Below are 16,457 nucleotides of genomic sequence, written 5' to 3'. Positions count from 1 at the left end.
GACCCCTTGAAGGTGGGTCTCAGTATCACCTCATCCAAGCTCCCACCCCTCCACCCCACCCACACATGACATCTACCTCAGCCACTCCTTGCCACAGAATGTGTACAGGCAGACCAAGTGACCCTCCACCTGAGGTGCCAAGAACAAGGTGCTGGGGCCATCTCAGGGACCTCAGGGACTCCTCCCCCGTGGGATCCTGCTGTGGGTGTGGTGGTGAGCCCAAGCCTATAGGGAAGCTGAAAAAGTACTTACGCTTGAGAGGCTCCTCTGAAGAGGCTGTGGCACTGGCTCTGCACCTGTTACAAACAGGAAGCAAAGAGGTGTGGTCAGGGCCTGCATGTACAGGGTGACCAGGTCTGACTATGGGTGACTCTCAACACACCTGCTAGAGAGGGGCCTCCTTGAGCCTGTGGGACCTGGACCAGGGATGAGGAATGCTGAATCTCAAGCATACACACACACACACACATGCACACATAGACCTGCGCTCTCACACATGTGCTAATACAGACCCATGTGGTCAGCCAGGCAAAGATACTCTCTCTCTCTCTCTCTCTCTCTCTCTCTCTCTCTCTCTCTCTCTCTCTCTCTCTCCTTCCCTCCCCTCCTGCATTCCTCTAACTCACTCTGCATCCTTTCTCAGATTTCTTTGCTCTTGAACCCAGACAACCCAAGTCCTAGTGAATCACCCAACTGTCTTTGTACACTGTGTAGGGCTGCTGGAAGCCCTGACGTCCACAGTAAAGGTCCCAATGAGGGAGATGGCTCAACAGGTTCTTTTTGCTGGCATGCACAGGTAAGCCACTCACTGGACTAGACCAGAAAGCCTACAGCCCTACTAGCTCTGTAATCTGTCCAGGTCCTAGATCTGTCACTGGCTATCCACTATGGAGAGTGTAAGGCTAGACAGAGGAGTGAAGAAGCTCCAAGATTCTCTTTATTACTGTCATCATCGGTATTATTACATTTCAGTGTGTGGCGGGAGGCGGGGGTTTGGGGGGCATGTGGAGATCAAAGGACAACTTTCAGGAGGCTCCTAGGGATTGAATTTGGGTCATCAAGCTTAGGAGGCAGCAAGTTCCTTTGCTGGCTGAGATACCTGGATTGTCCGGCCCCAAGATTCTTAGAAATGGCACAGCCCACCAATTACCACATTAAACTTACTGAGCACCGTCATGCCCAGGAGACCGGCTGGACTCTGCTGCCCAGCAGCTATCGCCTGAGGATGGCCCAAAATCCATCTCCTGAATTTTGATCTACTTGTTTGCATTACATAGCGTATTCAGGGTGACTCCCAGAGCCTTGTGCATGCTCAGTGGGAGCACAATAGGGCTGCACCCCAGACACTTAAAAAAAAAAAAAAAAGACAGGGAGTCTCTGTTCTTTAGAACTGGATTTGGGAAACAGACAAGTGGGGGCAGAGCTCTGGGCCTGGCATCTCAGGCCACCCGCAGCGCTGCTGGCCCAGACACAGGAAGGAAGGCCTTTTTCAGCTTTCCTGGACTATAAAAATGTGTAGAATCAGGAAAAGCATTCTTATCAATGGAGATCTAAGATTTCAAGGACACTGTAACTGGAATTAATGGTGATGTACAGGGACGGGGCTGGTAGGTAGGCAGGGGCACCTGTCACACCCCTTATGCTCCACTTCTCCTCTCTGGCAGCAATTCTAGCTTCTTCCACGGCCTGAGCAAAGTTATGGCTGCTCTGTCAGTACATTGCCAGCCTCCCTCCTCAGACCGCTCACTGCCACATACTGAGCACACTGAGCTCAGACACTGAGTCCAAGGTACCATATGGTAGGAACAGTCAACAATTTCTTAAGCACCTACTTTGTACCAGGCTATGTTCAAGGAAAGACTACACCTCAAGAAGCTGAGATCCTTGTTCTTGAGGAGCCCAGAACCCTAAGGTGAGACTGAAACATGAGTGGGAAGTCGCAGAGGTTTCCTCCACTTCCTGGTGGACATTGGCCTACAGAAGCCGAGGTGGGTCAGTAACATCTGCCATGGGTGAGGCACAGAGATGGAAACGAGTTCCTGACTCTCCTGGGCCATGCCAAAGGAAGGGGGAAAACGAACGAGGAAGATGGAGACAGTGTGTTTAAAACACAATTCTCAGCACATTGTTCAAGGGACCTAGAGCAACATCATTCTGTCTGGATAAATCCTGAGCGGTAAGCGGGCCAGCTCATCTCAGATAGATAAGAGGGTCTGTGTGGCTTGCTGGCACTCACATCCAACGTAGGAACAGTCTGAACTGACTTGACCTGATGAGGCACATCTATTGACCTCATCCTATGAGGTATCTGAAAACTGATTTCACATCCTACTTCTGGAGAAGCATGTGGACTAGACCTGGCCAGTCAGAGTTGCTCACTTGTAGACTTGACTACGCCTGGACAATTAGAATAGCAGCCAGAACTCTTGTTAAAAGCACTGGGGGTTGGGGAGCTGGCAAGATGGCTCGATGGGTTAAAGACATTTGTCATATCAGACTGGTGACCTGAGTTCCACCCCCAGAACCCATACAAGGGTGACAGGTGAGAACGGATGTCACAGTTTTCCTATGACCTCCACAAGCACGTCAAGCCATGTGCACTGCCCCCAACACACATATATGCATACACTATGCAACATGCATAATACTAAAGTTATTCTTTAGAAAAAAGAGGAGGAGAAGGAGGAGGAGCAGGAGGAGCAGGAGGAGCAGGAGGAGCAGGAGGAGCAGGAGGAGCAGGAGGAGCAGGAGGAGGTGGTTTCTTCTAAGTTGAGATGGGGTTTCACTAGGGCAGCTAAAGTCCCTCAGGGAGAATGGAGCAGCACTGAGGAACACAGAGCCCCAGAAATGGGGCGGACTAATAACATCTCAGCACCTGAATATAGCCACATCTGGAGGATTCCTAACCTTACCTCTTCAGGTAAATGTATCAGTCAATGTTCTATTTACCTCTAAAGTTAATTTAAACTGATTTTTGCTGCCTACAACCGTAAGAACCCAGTCTTATTAGGGCATAGAGGAACACACACGTAATCCCAACAGTGGAGAGAATGAAGCAGGGAGAACATGAGTTGGAGACTGGCCTGAGCTACCGAGTAAATTTGAGGCCAGCTTGAGCTACATAGAAAAACCTCATCGCAAAAACTAAATAAACACAAGGCTAGAGAGACGGCTCAGGGGCTGAGTGCTTGCTGTGCTTGAAGAAGACTGGAGTTCATTTCCCAATACCCACATTAGGAGGCTCATAACCAACTGTGATTCTGGCTTCAGGAGATCGAAGCCCTCTTCTGGCCTCCTAGGACACTTGTACACACTTGTACACACATATGCATGCATACATACATACATACATACATACATACATACATACATACATACACATATACACACACATACATACAAAACCATTCACATACCAATATAATTAATTAATTGAATACCTAGGGATACAGCTCATGGGTAGACTGCTTGCCTAGTATGAGCAAGGTCCTGTGTCCATCCTCAGCAATATATTTGTGGGGGGCAGGGAAGGGAGAAGGAGGGGGAGGGATGGAAGGAGGAGGGGGAGAGAGAGAGAGAGAGAGAGAGAGAGAGAGAGAGAGACCTTTGCCCTGGCTTGAATCTGCTGTGTCGTTTTATGCTCATTCCTTATCTATCTGACATTTTGAGCCTATTAGTACCAACATGAGGATGCAGGTGACAGATGACATCTGAGGTTTCCCACAGCCTGCCATTCTACTCATCATGTGTCCATTGCACAGCTTAGGGCTGACCCTCCCCCTCATGCCCAGACTTCACTCCAGGGCACACAGGAAGACATACTACATGTTTAGGTCAGTCCTCACAGGTAGCCTGTGAGACATCTGGAGGGCTCTCCAGAGCAGACTGCGAGCCCCACTCCCAGCTCTGAATGCCAGATGCGGACGGAGCTGCCTAGTCTCTCCTGTGATAACTGGCACTTCTGGTCCAGTGACTACCGTGTTCTAAGAAAGCAAGACTCAATCTGTCTTTTTCTTCCAGTTACTGAATCCCGGTGACCCGTGTAAACATATGTCCCAGGCAGGTAGGAAACTAGACCTCAGGGCCCCTCTCCATCCTCCAATCAGAGCCCAGTTGGAGACAATTCCAGGGGGCATGCAACCTGCCACAAGGGCAGCAACGGTCCTGGGTCAAGGGCTTCTGCTAACCCCCGTGCTAGAATGTTTCTAGATAACCAGAGGCCATGTGAGGGGTGTTCCAGCAAGCCCTGTGCTGTCTTCCAGGAGCTGAGAGCCTCTCAAAGACTCTCCTACACCATTACCACCCCAGCAGGCAACATGCCAGATCCCACGCTGGGGGCCTTGTCCTGACACACTGCCTGGAGCCACCAGGCCTGTCTGCAAGGCCTGGCTGGCCCTGGGCTCTCCCTGACTTACATCCGACTTGGCTGCCTGCAAAAGCCTCCTGCGGCTTTTTGGACCGCCAACACAGCAGAGTAGCAAGCGGCTTCCCCATAGCATCCTTTCCAAAGTGGCACTGGCCCAAGGCCGGCTCAGCCAGCTCCCAGCCCTATGACCTTGAGCCAGTCACCTGCCCCCAGGAAGGCTTTAGGGTTTTCCTGTGCAAAATATGAATGCTAGGGAAATAGAATTTATCATATTATCATCTTCATCTTTTGGAGAAGGGTCTACAGCCTGGGTCTCACTCCCTATGTGGCTCAGAGACTATATTGCCCAAACTCCACACTTCTTCCTCAACCACCCACGTAACTGGACAACAGGTGTACCCACTGTGCGACTAGCTATCTCAGCTAGGCTTTTAAGGCCTACCAAATGCTGGATCCCAACTTAGAGACTCCAACTTGACCCATATTGTGACAGGGAGAAAGCCTAGCATGGTGGTACACACCTGTAATTCCAGCATTCAGGGGGCTAAAGCAGGAGGATCATGAGTTTGTGGCCCTCCTGGGCTGTAGAAAAAAAAAATCACATCTAAAAACAAAACCTGAGCAGAGCTGGTTTACATGATTTACACCCCACACCACCACAATGAACCACACCTAGTAGCTCCAGGACCTGGTAACAGCAACCGCAAGTCAGGGTAATGCTAGGAAGTTAAGAAAAATTACTAATAGGCTGAGGGGTGGGGGGGAAGATAGAGGCTCAAGGTGGGGCCTCAAGGGGAACTGGTGGAGGTACAACAATAAACAAGGTTTTCCTGGTGGCAGGTTTGGGGCTTCCAAGGATGCTGGCAGAGCCTGGACTCTTTACATTCAAAGGCAGCAAATTATCCTTGGGCTGGAGCCTGTGCCCCAGAACTCAAAATAGGAGTTGACACTAAGGTGTGGTTCTTGCCTAGGGAGGAGACCACTGTGGTGGATCCCAAGTGATTTTCCAGTTCCACCATCCCCCCCCCCCTTTTTTAAATGATTTATTTGTATTTCGTGTTCATTGCCTGTATGAGGGTGTTGGAAGCCCTGGAACTGGAGTTACAGACAGCTGTGAGATGCCTCGTGGTTGCTAGGAATTGAATCCAGCTCCCCTGAACCACCAGCTCACACCCGACTCACACCTCCCAGTTCCCCTTTCCAGCCCTCACCTTCTTACAGAAACAGACCCACACTCGTGTACCCTGGAGCTCACCCCAGCATGGACTGGGCATGATCTCAAGGAAGGACAAGCTCACAGTAGTCCCTCACTCAGACAGTACTGACTCAGTGCCCTCGAATCAGAGAAGCAGACGGCTTCTCCCTCCTCCTTTCAGCCAACAAAACACCGCCACGAGAGGTGGTAGGTTCCGAGCCAGTGGGGTTCAGGGACACAAAGAAGCACCACAGCTGCTGCTTAGCACCCTCCAAACCACACCCCAACTGCACACCACACCACCACCGCAGCAGCCCACCATGCCATACTTCCCCTACTGGGCCCTGTTGGGCTATAGAAAAAAATGTCCTACAAAGAAACAATATAAGTATTTTCTATTGCTTCCCAGGACCGGAGCAAAGCCCTTACCTCGGAAGAGTGTCACCCTCAGAACACCCTCCTCCCCCAAAAAATACACAAACCACTTGGCATGGTTAAAAGCTGACAGGGCATGGGAAGGGATATTCCACAAGGGTTGACACAGTTTTCAGGCTCACAACAGGATACCTTTAAAAGAAGCCCACCTTCTACCATGAGAAACGAAAGACAGAAATAGACTCCACAGCAGCAAGGGAAGGGACTGGCAGGCGTGGGGGTTTTTTTTCTCTTCTTTTTTTAAAGATTTGTTCTGATCTATGTTCTCCCACTAATAGTTTAAGCAAACCCACATTGTTCCCAAGGAGATATTCCTTACTAAAAGCTGGTTGCCACAGCTCTGCTCAGCACTACTCTGGAATTCTATTCTCCAAACTGGGATGCCTCCTTTCACAGCAAGGGTCAGGCCATCCTGGGAAATCAGCAAGAGGACAAGTGTAGGTGTACCTCACACTGTGACCCACAGACTTAGGACTCTCTTCCTTATGGTCCACCAAGTGATCTCCTCAAACCCAAGGACCAGAGAGGGATAAGGATGCACCTAGGTCACACAGTAAGCCAGAGGCCAAGGATACCAGCCCTGGCTTTCAATGCTGATTTTATACATTCACCTGCATAACGTTTTTTGCTGGCTATCCATCACTCTTGGCAAGCAGACAGCCCCAGGAGGGTCTGCTTCAGACTGCCCTATTCACTGGTGATATCTGCACAGTCTGGAAGGAATAAGTACCTGCTAGGTGGGTGGATGAGTGGGTCCAAGCCTGGACCAATAGATGTTGAAAGAATAGGCTCTCATTTCAGGATGGGGGTGTACTTCTGTGAGCCACGCCCCTCTGCTAGATGCTGGAGTATCTCCCCTCCTCTCAGTGTGTCCCCAGCTGGTGGTCAGGTGGATATTCCGCAAGCTCACAGAGGTCCAAGATCAGGCCGGGGACAGAGCTCTAGGAGCCCAGGCAGGGAAGTTCAAGTCCACTTTGATTCTTGTGATCTTTGGCTTCCTGGATGTTAAGCACCACCTGGGGTCAAGGAATGGTTCTTGGACCAGAAAGCTTCAAGCTATACGGAGGAGTGGGGAGAAGATGGAGAACAAAGGACTGGGTTCAGCTGAGAACCCCAGCCTACAAGGAGAGGTGAGCCAGATCTGGTAATGATTCTAGCATCAAACTCTTCTTTTGAGTTAGTCACAGAGTTCACAGAGCGCTAACGGAGCCACTGGAAGCCGCTTGAGCAGGAGATCGGCTCAGCATTCCCTCCTAGATGGTACAGAGAGGTGCCCAGAGACATGGCGGGTGGTCAGGAGGCTGGATACCAGGTGCCAGCTGGTGATAGAATGAAGGTCCTTGAAATCATGACCAGCCTTCCATTGGGGCTGATCGGCCCTGGAGCAGGGGCAGAGTCCTCAGAACGGCCCTTTTCCAGCGCCCTTCACCCACTAGGCATGACTGCACAGATCCACAGGCTAGCCACACTTCTCTACCCCCTGCCAAGCATCTAGCAACCTCAGCCTTCGGGCTTTCCATAGGAAGGGGGTTGGTTGATGGAACATGGCAACTAGTAACATTCCACTTCTACCCTGTTACGAGCACCATGGAAACAGGACACTCAGAATGTCCCAGCTAGGAGACCTAGCCTCAAAGCTCCATCTACTAAATGGAGATACCAAGGCTGGGGTGGAAGGGTGGGGGATGGAGATGGGACAAGGTGAACAGACTAACCAACCAGTCCAGGAGACGGGTAGGCTCAGTTAGCAGATGTCTCCTGTCCACTGGATGCCCAACAAGTGTGGGCAGAATGTCCTTCTCGCCCACCCTTCCCCCATGCATCTTAGTCCTGGGCTGACCAGAACAGTTCATCAGTACCAGGCTCCAGGTTCTTCCCCAAGCTCTCTGGGAGTTGGGTCCTGGATTGTGATTCTCTCTCAAGCAGCCTGCCCTTGGGGAGGGGGAGGGTGGCGCTTCCTTCCCGCCCTGTTCCCATTAACTGAGACTAAATAACATCAGGGAAACACTGAGGTGAGGGTCTGGGGTGTGGCTCAGTGGCACAGAACCTGCCTAACTGTAGAAATCCTGGGTTCCAGCCCCAGAAAAGTCGGTTGCACAAAATCTTGCCAGTGTCCTTAACCTACCTCCCAGAAGGGGAGTTTTACATAATCAGAATGGTGGGCACAGCAGAGGCAGGGAAACTGAATAATAGGTAATTTGAAGGCTGGATCTCTTCCAAGGAGAAACACCTCACCAGAGCTCCCAGTCCCTGAGGTGGGTGGGTGGGGCTGGTTAGCTGAGTGATCCCAAAGTCCACAGTCCCTGAACTCCACAGTCAATGGACCACTCTTCCGCACACCTGCGACCTGTTCCCAAGTGCCTGCCCTCAGCATAAAAGGCCTGGGATTGTACATTAACCTCCAGATACTCATCTTCCCCCACTCCCTATGTTGGTCTCCCTCTCCCGAGGGACTGCAAGCCGCCCAGCACCAGACACTGGTTTATTCATTGCTGCCCTTCCGACCCCTGGGATGGTGCCTGACATACAGTAGGTGCTCAGTAAGCATCTGCGGTGCAACCGGTGGTACACACCTGCAGTTTCAGCCACCTGGGAAGCTGAGGCAGGAGAATTGAATGGGTGAGATCCTGTATTTAAAAAGACACGTGTTCCTCCTGTCAGTGGTAAGGGCTCAGGCGGCTGTTCACCTTCAGGGCAAGTTGGAAGTCACTGAGTGAGGCGACACCCTCACTGAGCTGTAGTCTGGGTGGTCAGCTAGGACAGAAGAGGCCAGCGGGTCACAAGCCAAGGATGTGCACAGTGGACCGGCGTGGGCTTGTATGTTCTGCAGTGTGTTCTGCAGGGCATTCTGCAGGGTGGCAGGTCATAATGGGCCATTGTTTGTACAGACCAAGTGGCAGAACCTGGAACAGTACGGTGCTGTTTTTGTTAAAAACAAAACCAAACCACAGCTGGCTGGCTGGCTGGCTGGCTGGCTGGCTGGCTGACTGACCTGCTGAGCAAATCCTTACACCCACAAGGAAATGAAAACGGACCCAGAAAGTGATAAAAGCAGACTGCGTTCCGACAGACACTCCAGGGACCACACAGCTAAAGTTGCATGTGAGAGCAATAGATCGCCTTAAGGTCTTTATTTAGTCATTTTTAGCGTTGGGGATAGAACCCAGGGCCTCACACTTGGCAAGTACACACTCGGTAGCTTATACCCTCAACCTAGCCTTATATATGGATATTTTGTAATGATCTAAAGGGGATACATTTTAGCTTATAACAGTTCTGTATCACTTGAGGTATACAGTTCTTGTAACTAAACATGAATCATTTGGTAGTTTGTCAAATGAAATGGTATGTCCATTCAAAAATCTAGCGCACAAGGTCCGCAGGAGATTCTCTCACAATCCTACACCTACAGACGAAGCATCTGCAGGACAGATGGACAAGCTGTTTTATGGTTATGCCTCTTGCCCAGAGGGCACTCTATAGTATTCGAACACAGAAAGCAATGACCTCCAGTTTACACTGCTTTCTATCCCCCTCACACATAATCAAGATAAAGTTTAATTTATAAATTAGTCATTCTGAGAGCAACGGCTCATAATAAAACAGAACTATAACCCTATGCTGTCATAAAATGTATCCAGCAACACATGAAACTGCTCATTTCTGGAATTTTCCATTTAACAGTCAGTGCTACGGTTAGCCATACATAATGCACACATACATACAGTACCAGGATTACAAGGGTGATTCACCATGCCTGGCACAAATCCACTGATATGAGGAGGTGACTTGGCAAAATTCATTCACAGTGACAGACATCTCAAAGTGACTCTCTTAAGGGGCGGAGAGGGCTGGGGATGTGGTTCAGTGGCATAGTGTCTGACAAGCAAGGGTGAAGTCCTTATCCCCTCCTCAAGCAGAAAAGCAAGGCGTGGAGGAGCTAAAGAGAAACCATTGCAGAAAAGACAGCCGCTGTGTGAGCAGGAGAACGTAAGCACAGGTCCCCAGCACCAAACTGAAAGGGCAGACGTGGCCCTACACTCATGCAGTTCCAGCCCTGGGGGAGGGGGCACAAAGATGGGAAGATGGTCGCTGGCTGCCATCCTAGTGCCAGGTTCAGTGAGAGACCCTGTCTCAAAATAATAATAACAATAATAATAATAATAATAATAATAACAACAACAACAACAACAGCAACAACAACAGTAAAGGAGAAAGGGAGCTGATGTGGAACTCTAGCCTCCACACACACATGTATACACATGAACATATCCACACACATGCATGCACACCACACACAAAAGGTAGAAAGCAACTGAAAAGACACCTAATGTTGATCTCTGACCCCCAACAAGTACACACTCCCCATATACATCAACACACACATGTTTATACACAAACACATGTACAAACATAGGGATTTTTTTTTTATCTTGGTCTGGGTGGTAGTTACACTGATGTCCAAAGCATCTCTGCTTTGGATACTTCAATTTTAATTTAATTGGGGGGGGGTGCACCAGAGATCAAACTCAGGTTAAGCACACATTTTACAGTCCTAGACCCTTGAGCTATCCTTTTCCTTTAAAAAAATGTCATTATTATTTTATGTATCATATGTGGAATGCCAGGATCTCATATGGAGGTCAAAGGAGATCACTGTGGAATTCGCTATTTCAAACATGGGATCTGGTGATCCTGGCAAGTTATTTTACCTGATGAGCCATATCTCAGGCCCCAGATGCTTTTTAAAACTCCCAGGGAAGAGTTAGACACATCTGTAATCCCAGAACTTGGAAGCCCAAAGCAGGAGGATTGTAGCAAATTTCCAGGCCAGCCTGGGCTACATAATAAATTCCAGGTCAACCCCCCTCCCCCCACGCACAACCAAAAAGGACAAACATTTCTATCTTCCTGCCTCTGGGCCCCCACCCCGCCTAAGCCCAGCCTCAGCTCATGTTTCCAAAAGAATCCTTTAACCCAAAGTGGTCTGAACGGAGAGCCCCGCCCCCTTCAGATCTGCCCATAACCTTCCCTAAAGATGCCAGATCTGCATGCTCCAGAGAGGTGGAAACCAGCAAGTTAATGGCCTGGTACCTGTTAAACAGGGTGTCCAGGCTTCACCTGATGTTTACAGAAAGAACTTGGGGCCAGATTCACTGGCCCAGAAAAAGCTTTGTGCCCTGTCCAATGATAGGCCAGTAGGCAGTCACCCTTGATCTCTGGAGCCCAACCCAGCTCCTTGCTCACCATTAGGGAGTCTCTCTCCCCAGGCACCAGCCTTGATTGACTCCTGCTACTGTCCCCAAATGCTGTTCAAACCTATTTGTCTTCCTGTTGCTCTCCTGATAGCTATAAGCCTGAAAGGCATAGCCCTCCATCACCTGGCTCTGGCCTCATCTATTCATGGCCTCTCTCTTACTGAGACCCTATAGACATGTTCTATAAGCACACTTAGCTATTTCATGTCACAGCACATTTAAACCCTCTGCGTCTCTGCCCACCAGGCCAGCCCGCCCTGCCTCTCTGTCCATAAGAAGCATTGATTCCAACATCACTGCCTCACCAAGCACACACTGGGTCACAGGCTCTTAAGTCTTCCTCAAGGCAACCATGCATAGCTGTGGTCACTGCAGCAGCCCCTCCCCCTAGGTTATTAGTGCCTCAGAGCCAACATTCTACCCCAAATCCAGTGCCTGCCCAGGGCTGACCTGAGCCAAGGTTTCTTAACCACCTAAATGAGGCACATTAAGAAAGAGCCCTAGTGCGGGGTTGGGGATTTAGCTCAGTGGTAGAGCGCTTGCCTAGCAAGCACAAGGCCCTGGGTTCAGTCCCCAGCTCCGAAAGAAAGAAAGGAAGAGAGAGAGAGAGAGAGAGAGAGAGAGAGAGAGAGAGAGAGAGAGAAGAAAGAAAGAAGGAAGGAAGGAAGGAAAGAAAGAAAGAAAGAAAGAAAGAAAGAAAGAAAGAAAGAAAGAAAGAAAGAAAGCGAGCGAGCCCTAGTTCTCACCCAGGGTATGGATGCTCCTGGACCGTAGCTACTCCTCACAATGCACAGATTCAAACTTCTTTGGCTGGGGTAAATTGACAAGCGCCAAGAAGCAAACTGCAGAGTCTGACTCTTGCCTACAACCACTGCCAAAATCGGTCAACACAGCTGGAACCCCAGGCCAACCTTCTATTCCCACCCAGATGCCAGCAATGGCATTAGCTGGGAACACTCCAGGGAGTCCCTGTGATTGACAGCTCTTTCCTGTGTCCAGGAATGTGCTCAGTGACTCATGGCACCTTATCACTGAGACCTTTGGAAACTTTTGGAGAATTAAACCTCTCACAAGTCAAGGTAAGAAATGGGGACCCCCAGTGCCAGGCGGCCTCTGGGTGGGGTGGGGTGGGGACGGGGTGGCACAACACCTGCTGCAGCCATAGATAGTAGCTGGGCTCCACTTAAAGGCGCAGAGAAGCAAGAAGGAATCCGAGGTACTAAGGACCCTCCCCCCATACACCCTCCAGCCCTAAGGACCAGAAGACCTTTGTCTTTCATTTTCTCCAGAACCTGCTCCACCTTAATGTTCCCAACTTAATGTCCCCAACAAATCGGTGCCCCAAGCACTGTGAAGCCTAAATGCATAGCTGGCCACAGCAAAACTTTTGGAAGCCCAATTCTGTACAGGCTCCTAGGCAGCTCTCAATTAGCCCATCTGTAGAATGGGCTCTTCCCCAGACCCCCCTGAGCCTCCGGATGCCACCAAGCAGATGTGGGTACAGAGGGGGCTAGAAAGTCAGGGAGCCTGACCACAACAGAGCTACAGGCAATACCAGGGTATTCCCAAAGGACAAAGGCTCTCTCCGGACAGCACCATGGCTCTTGCCACATACCACAATGACCCAAGACCTCGTGACACCCTCTAATCAGCAGCTCTAGAGCCGAGCCCGGCTTTACAGCTTACCACAAGCTTATTCAGCCTCATCTCCCTCAATCCCTTCAAGGACAAGGCGAGGCTGGCCTTAGCGTCCTTGTCGCCAGGACAGCCAAGCCCAAGCTAAGAGAACTACCCAAGGTCACCATTGAGAGGGACACATAGTCTTTCTGGGGACAAGCACTGACTCTTGGATCCCTGGTTGACATATCCAATGGGTAGTAAGCCCCACCCATTTTACAGGTGAAGAGACTGAGGACAAGAAACATTGCCCAAGGTTAGCTGGGTGGCTGAACCAAGATCTAAGGCAACCTCCAACCATCTGCCAATACCATCCTGTTATGGGTTCTCAGCTGGTGCCTAGGTTCCCCCTCTAGCCACCCACCATCATCTTGCTAAAACACCTCCCTTTCACCCCCCACTCCCCGATGACTCCCTGGTAAAGAGGGAGGCAGGCAGGCCGTTGCTAAGCACTCACCAGCTCTCTCATAAAAATAAACTCCTTCTGGCTTAGAGACTCTGGGTGAGATCCCCTCCCTACCAGCAACAAAAAAACAAAAAATTTTTTTTCTTTTAATTTAAAAAAGATCTCTATGACATTTATTTGAAAGCTAGCTGTGCCAAATCGGAGGCCAATTTACTGACATCCAAATGGAGCCACGTGCTACTAAACCGCAGTCGGAAGACCCTCCGGGTCAAGCGCCTGGGCAGTCTTTGAGATGATTTATTTCTCCAGGCAGGAAATGGGGGCCCCCGGCTGTCTCCCAAGCCTTTGGGGCTGGTCCTGGAGAAGGCAGGGATCTGGCAGAGGCCAAGCAGTGACCAAAATAGCCAGGTCGGTGGCCCTGCTGAGCACACGCCTCCCTTGCACCCAGGATAGTCTAGGCTGAGGCTTTGGGACTGTAGGACCTGTTCCTGAGACTGGTTCCTTGTGTGGCTTCCCCAGTGGGAGCGGACCAGAATCTCCCACCCAAAAGAGGAACCTATAAAGGGAAGGGGAGCAGCCTAGAGGAAGATGTGTCCAGCTGGTGCTTGCTTCCCACTGCCCATTACCCCTGGCTGTCGCTCCGGGCCTCAGTCTGCTACTCAAACCTAGGGGCAGCTGTCACTATCACCTGCGCGCCACACCCAGACAGCACCTGGAGCCATACCTCCCTTTTACCTCTCCTAAATACTACGGAGAACCAAAGATGCCAATTGGGCCCACTGGGCACAAGGAATGTCCTCTTGGGTACAGCCGAAAGACACTAGACTTGCCCACAACCAGGGACCCAGGGGATACAGCCACAATCAGGGACACACACGTGCACACAGCTAGCGTTCCGGAGACACAGACGCACGTACAGGTTCGCATAGGCAAGGTGTGTGTGTGTGTGTGTGTGTGTGTGTGTGTGTGTGTGTGTATCAGGAGACAGAGCCACACGGCCACACTACACTCAGGTAAGGCAGCCCAGGGCATTGAAAATATCACACACCCCGGGGCGCACATGTACACGGCTGCCTAGGGTGGAGAAACAGCCACCCTCAGAAACAGAGATATCCAGGGAAAAGGAGACACTCTCCGCGGGACACACACACACACACACACACACACACACACACACACACACACACACACACACACCTGCCGCTGCACCAGTAGCCCCAGCCCCTTCGCCAGGGAAACAATAACTCCCTCTCCAGCAGAGCGGAGCAGGAGACCCTCGTTCCCTCCCTTAGGGGTGAAGGGGATGAAAGAGCGCGGGGAGGCCAGACCCGCAGGGACGCGGTGAGGTGGCGAAGCGCGGCCCGGGGAGGGGGCTGCAGTCGCGGCCCGCACGCCCTGGGTACCTGGGTGGCTAAGCCCACAGCGGATGGCCCGGCCCGAGGCTGGCGGGATTGGCGGCGATCGCGGCGTTGGCGGCTTGGCACGGGAGTTCAGCAGCAGCCAGGTCCCGGAGTACGACGCTGGCGGCGGCGCGGAGGAAGCGGTAATTTATAAGCGGCTTCTCCCTGACCTCGCGTGTCTGTTGTCTGAACAGGCAGCTCTCCGCATCACCCATCCTGCTGGGTGGAAAAATACCAGCTTGGCCGGGCCTGGGCGGGGCCTAGGGCGGGGTCTGGGCGGTCAGCCACGCCCACACACAGGACACACACACACACACACACACACACACACACACACACACACACACGCATGCACGCACGCGCGCAGGAGCTCGGACACACAAAGAACCCGGGCTCGCCTCGTCGAGCGCGCGCACCCATCCTCATGCTCCATCAAAACGCTGGTAGCAAATGGCCCTGCTCAGGCCTCTCATGCAGGCGATGAGGCATTAGAGACCCAGACCCTTGGCTCGTCACCTTCCTTGATAGCCATTAGCACACCACAGCGCTCTCTAACACATCCACCTAGGTCTAAGGACGAGCCCTGGGGCTCCCGTAGCAGCTAGGTCTATGCCAGAATCTGCCCCTCCTCCCCCCTCCCTCCCCAACTCGGAGTCCTCCCTGGCCAGTGTGAAACTCTGCGAGCCTGGCTGAGCTGCTGTGGAAATGATAATGGGGGCCAAGTCCCTCCCGGCCCACATGAGGCTGTCTTTTTGAAGCTCCCCTGACTTTGTCGTGGCTGTGTGACATCAGGCAAGTTCCCCAGACCTTCTGTGTCTTGGTTTCCTCATCTGTAAAACGGAAATAAAAATAGTGGAACTCATCACTTCTGGCTGCTGGGAGGGTCCAAGGTTAACAGTGTAAAGAGTCTGAACAGGACACCAGGCACCTAAGAAGTGCCAAACGAGTGTCAGCAAATGTGACTATTTTTAAATGGAGATGGGGAGTGTGCCATTATTCTTGTCCTTATTTGAATGAGCATGTCCTCCTTCTGATTGTACACACCACAGCCTGGCTGAGCCTGAGGTGGCGCTGTGTGACCTTCAGTAAGGCCTTCCCCTCTCTGCCCACTTCCTTTTCTTTCCTCTCCACTCTCTCTCTGCACACAAGTAGCATGTCTATCTTGCCTCTTCAACTGAGAATAAAAGCCTCAGACCTGGCCAGCCTGAACCCATTGTCCTAGGCTGGCACAAGACACCAAGAAGCAAAATAAAGAGGTAGTGTGACTCGTGCCTTTAATCCCAGCACTGGGAGGCAGAGGCAGGCAGATCTCTGAGTTCAAGGCCAGCCTGGTTTACAGAGTGACTTCCAACAGGGCTATACAGAGAAAACCCGTCTTAAAAAAAAAAAAAAAAAAATCCAGACTCACATGTCACTACCCACAGCACAAAGGGCTGAGACCAAGGGGTAGATCGGAGAGTAGAGAAGTAACTGGTTTGAACCCAGAGCAGACTTTAGGAAGCCCAGAACCTTTGGGCAGGCAGAGGGGTGGAGGTGGGGAGCAGAGGAAGCAAGGGCTGCAAGGCTGCAAGGGCCTGCAGGCATGGTGTCACAAGACTATACCGAGAGCCAGGGCAGGGGAGGCCACAGAGGCTCGGCAGGTCCAGGGATACGATTCGGAAAGCCTGGGAAGGCCAGAGTCTAAGAATGATAGGCACAGTATCTCCCAAGTGATGACTGT

The 16,457-nt window shown here is 51.3% G+C and overlaps 1 protein-coding gene and 1 long non-coding RNA gene across 20 annotated transcripts in view; one reads left to right on the top strand and one right to left on the bottom strand.

The window, feature by feature from the left end:
• Positions 1 to 14,973, bottom strand: part of Slc6a6 (solute carrier family 6 member 6) — a 73,694-nt gene extending 58,721 nt beyond the window's left edge. For 2 of the 10 annotated variants that reach the window (XM_039107206.2, XM_039107208.2), the window contains exons 1-2: positions 6,727 to 7,641; positions 253 to 296 (exon numbers count right to left, since the gene is read on the bottom strand). The gene's annotated coding sequence lies outside the window, so the exon portion shown is untranslated. Of the gene's footprint in view, positions 1 to 252; positions 297 to 6,726; positions 7,642 to 8,569; positions 8,818 to 14,740 lie in introns of those variants that run through there. The other 8 variants (XM_063285683.1, XM_008763123.4, XM_039107210.2 and 5 more) reach the window with 8 other exon arrangements.
• Positions 8,960 to 16,457, top strand: part of LOC102548902 (uncharacterized) — a 35,440-nt gene continuing 27,942 nt past the window's right edge. For 9 of the 10 annotated variants that reach the window (XR_010066220.1, XR_010066215.1, XR_010066214.1 and 6 more), the window contains exons 1-2: positions 8,960 to 9,098; positions 12,254 to 12,333. This is a non-coding gene — a long non-coding RNA (uncharacterized LOC102548902). Of the gene's footprint in view, positions 9,099 to 9,916; positions 9,987 to 12,253; positions 12,334 to 16,457 lie in introns of all 10 variants that reach the window. The other variant, XR_010066219.1, reaches the window with a different exon arrangement.

This window comes from Rattus norvegicus, chromosome 4 (assembly GCF_036323735.1).
Source record: "Rattus norvegicus strain BN/NHsdMcwi chromosome 4, GRCr8, whole genome shotgun sequence".
Lineage (NCBI taxonomy): Eukaryota > Metazoa > Chordata > Mammalia > Rodentia > Muridae > Rattus > Rattus norvegicus.
This window is presented reverse-complemented; position numbering and strand designations above follow the sequence as displayed.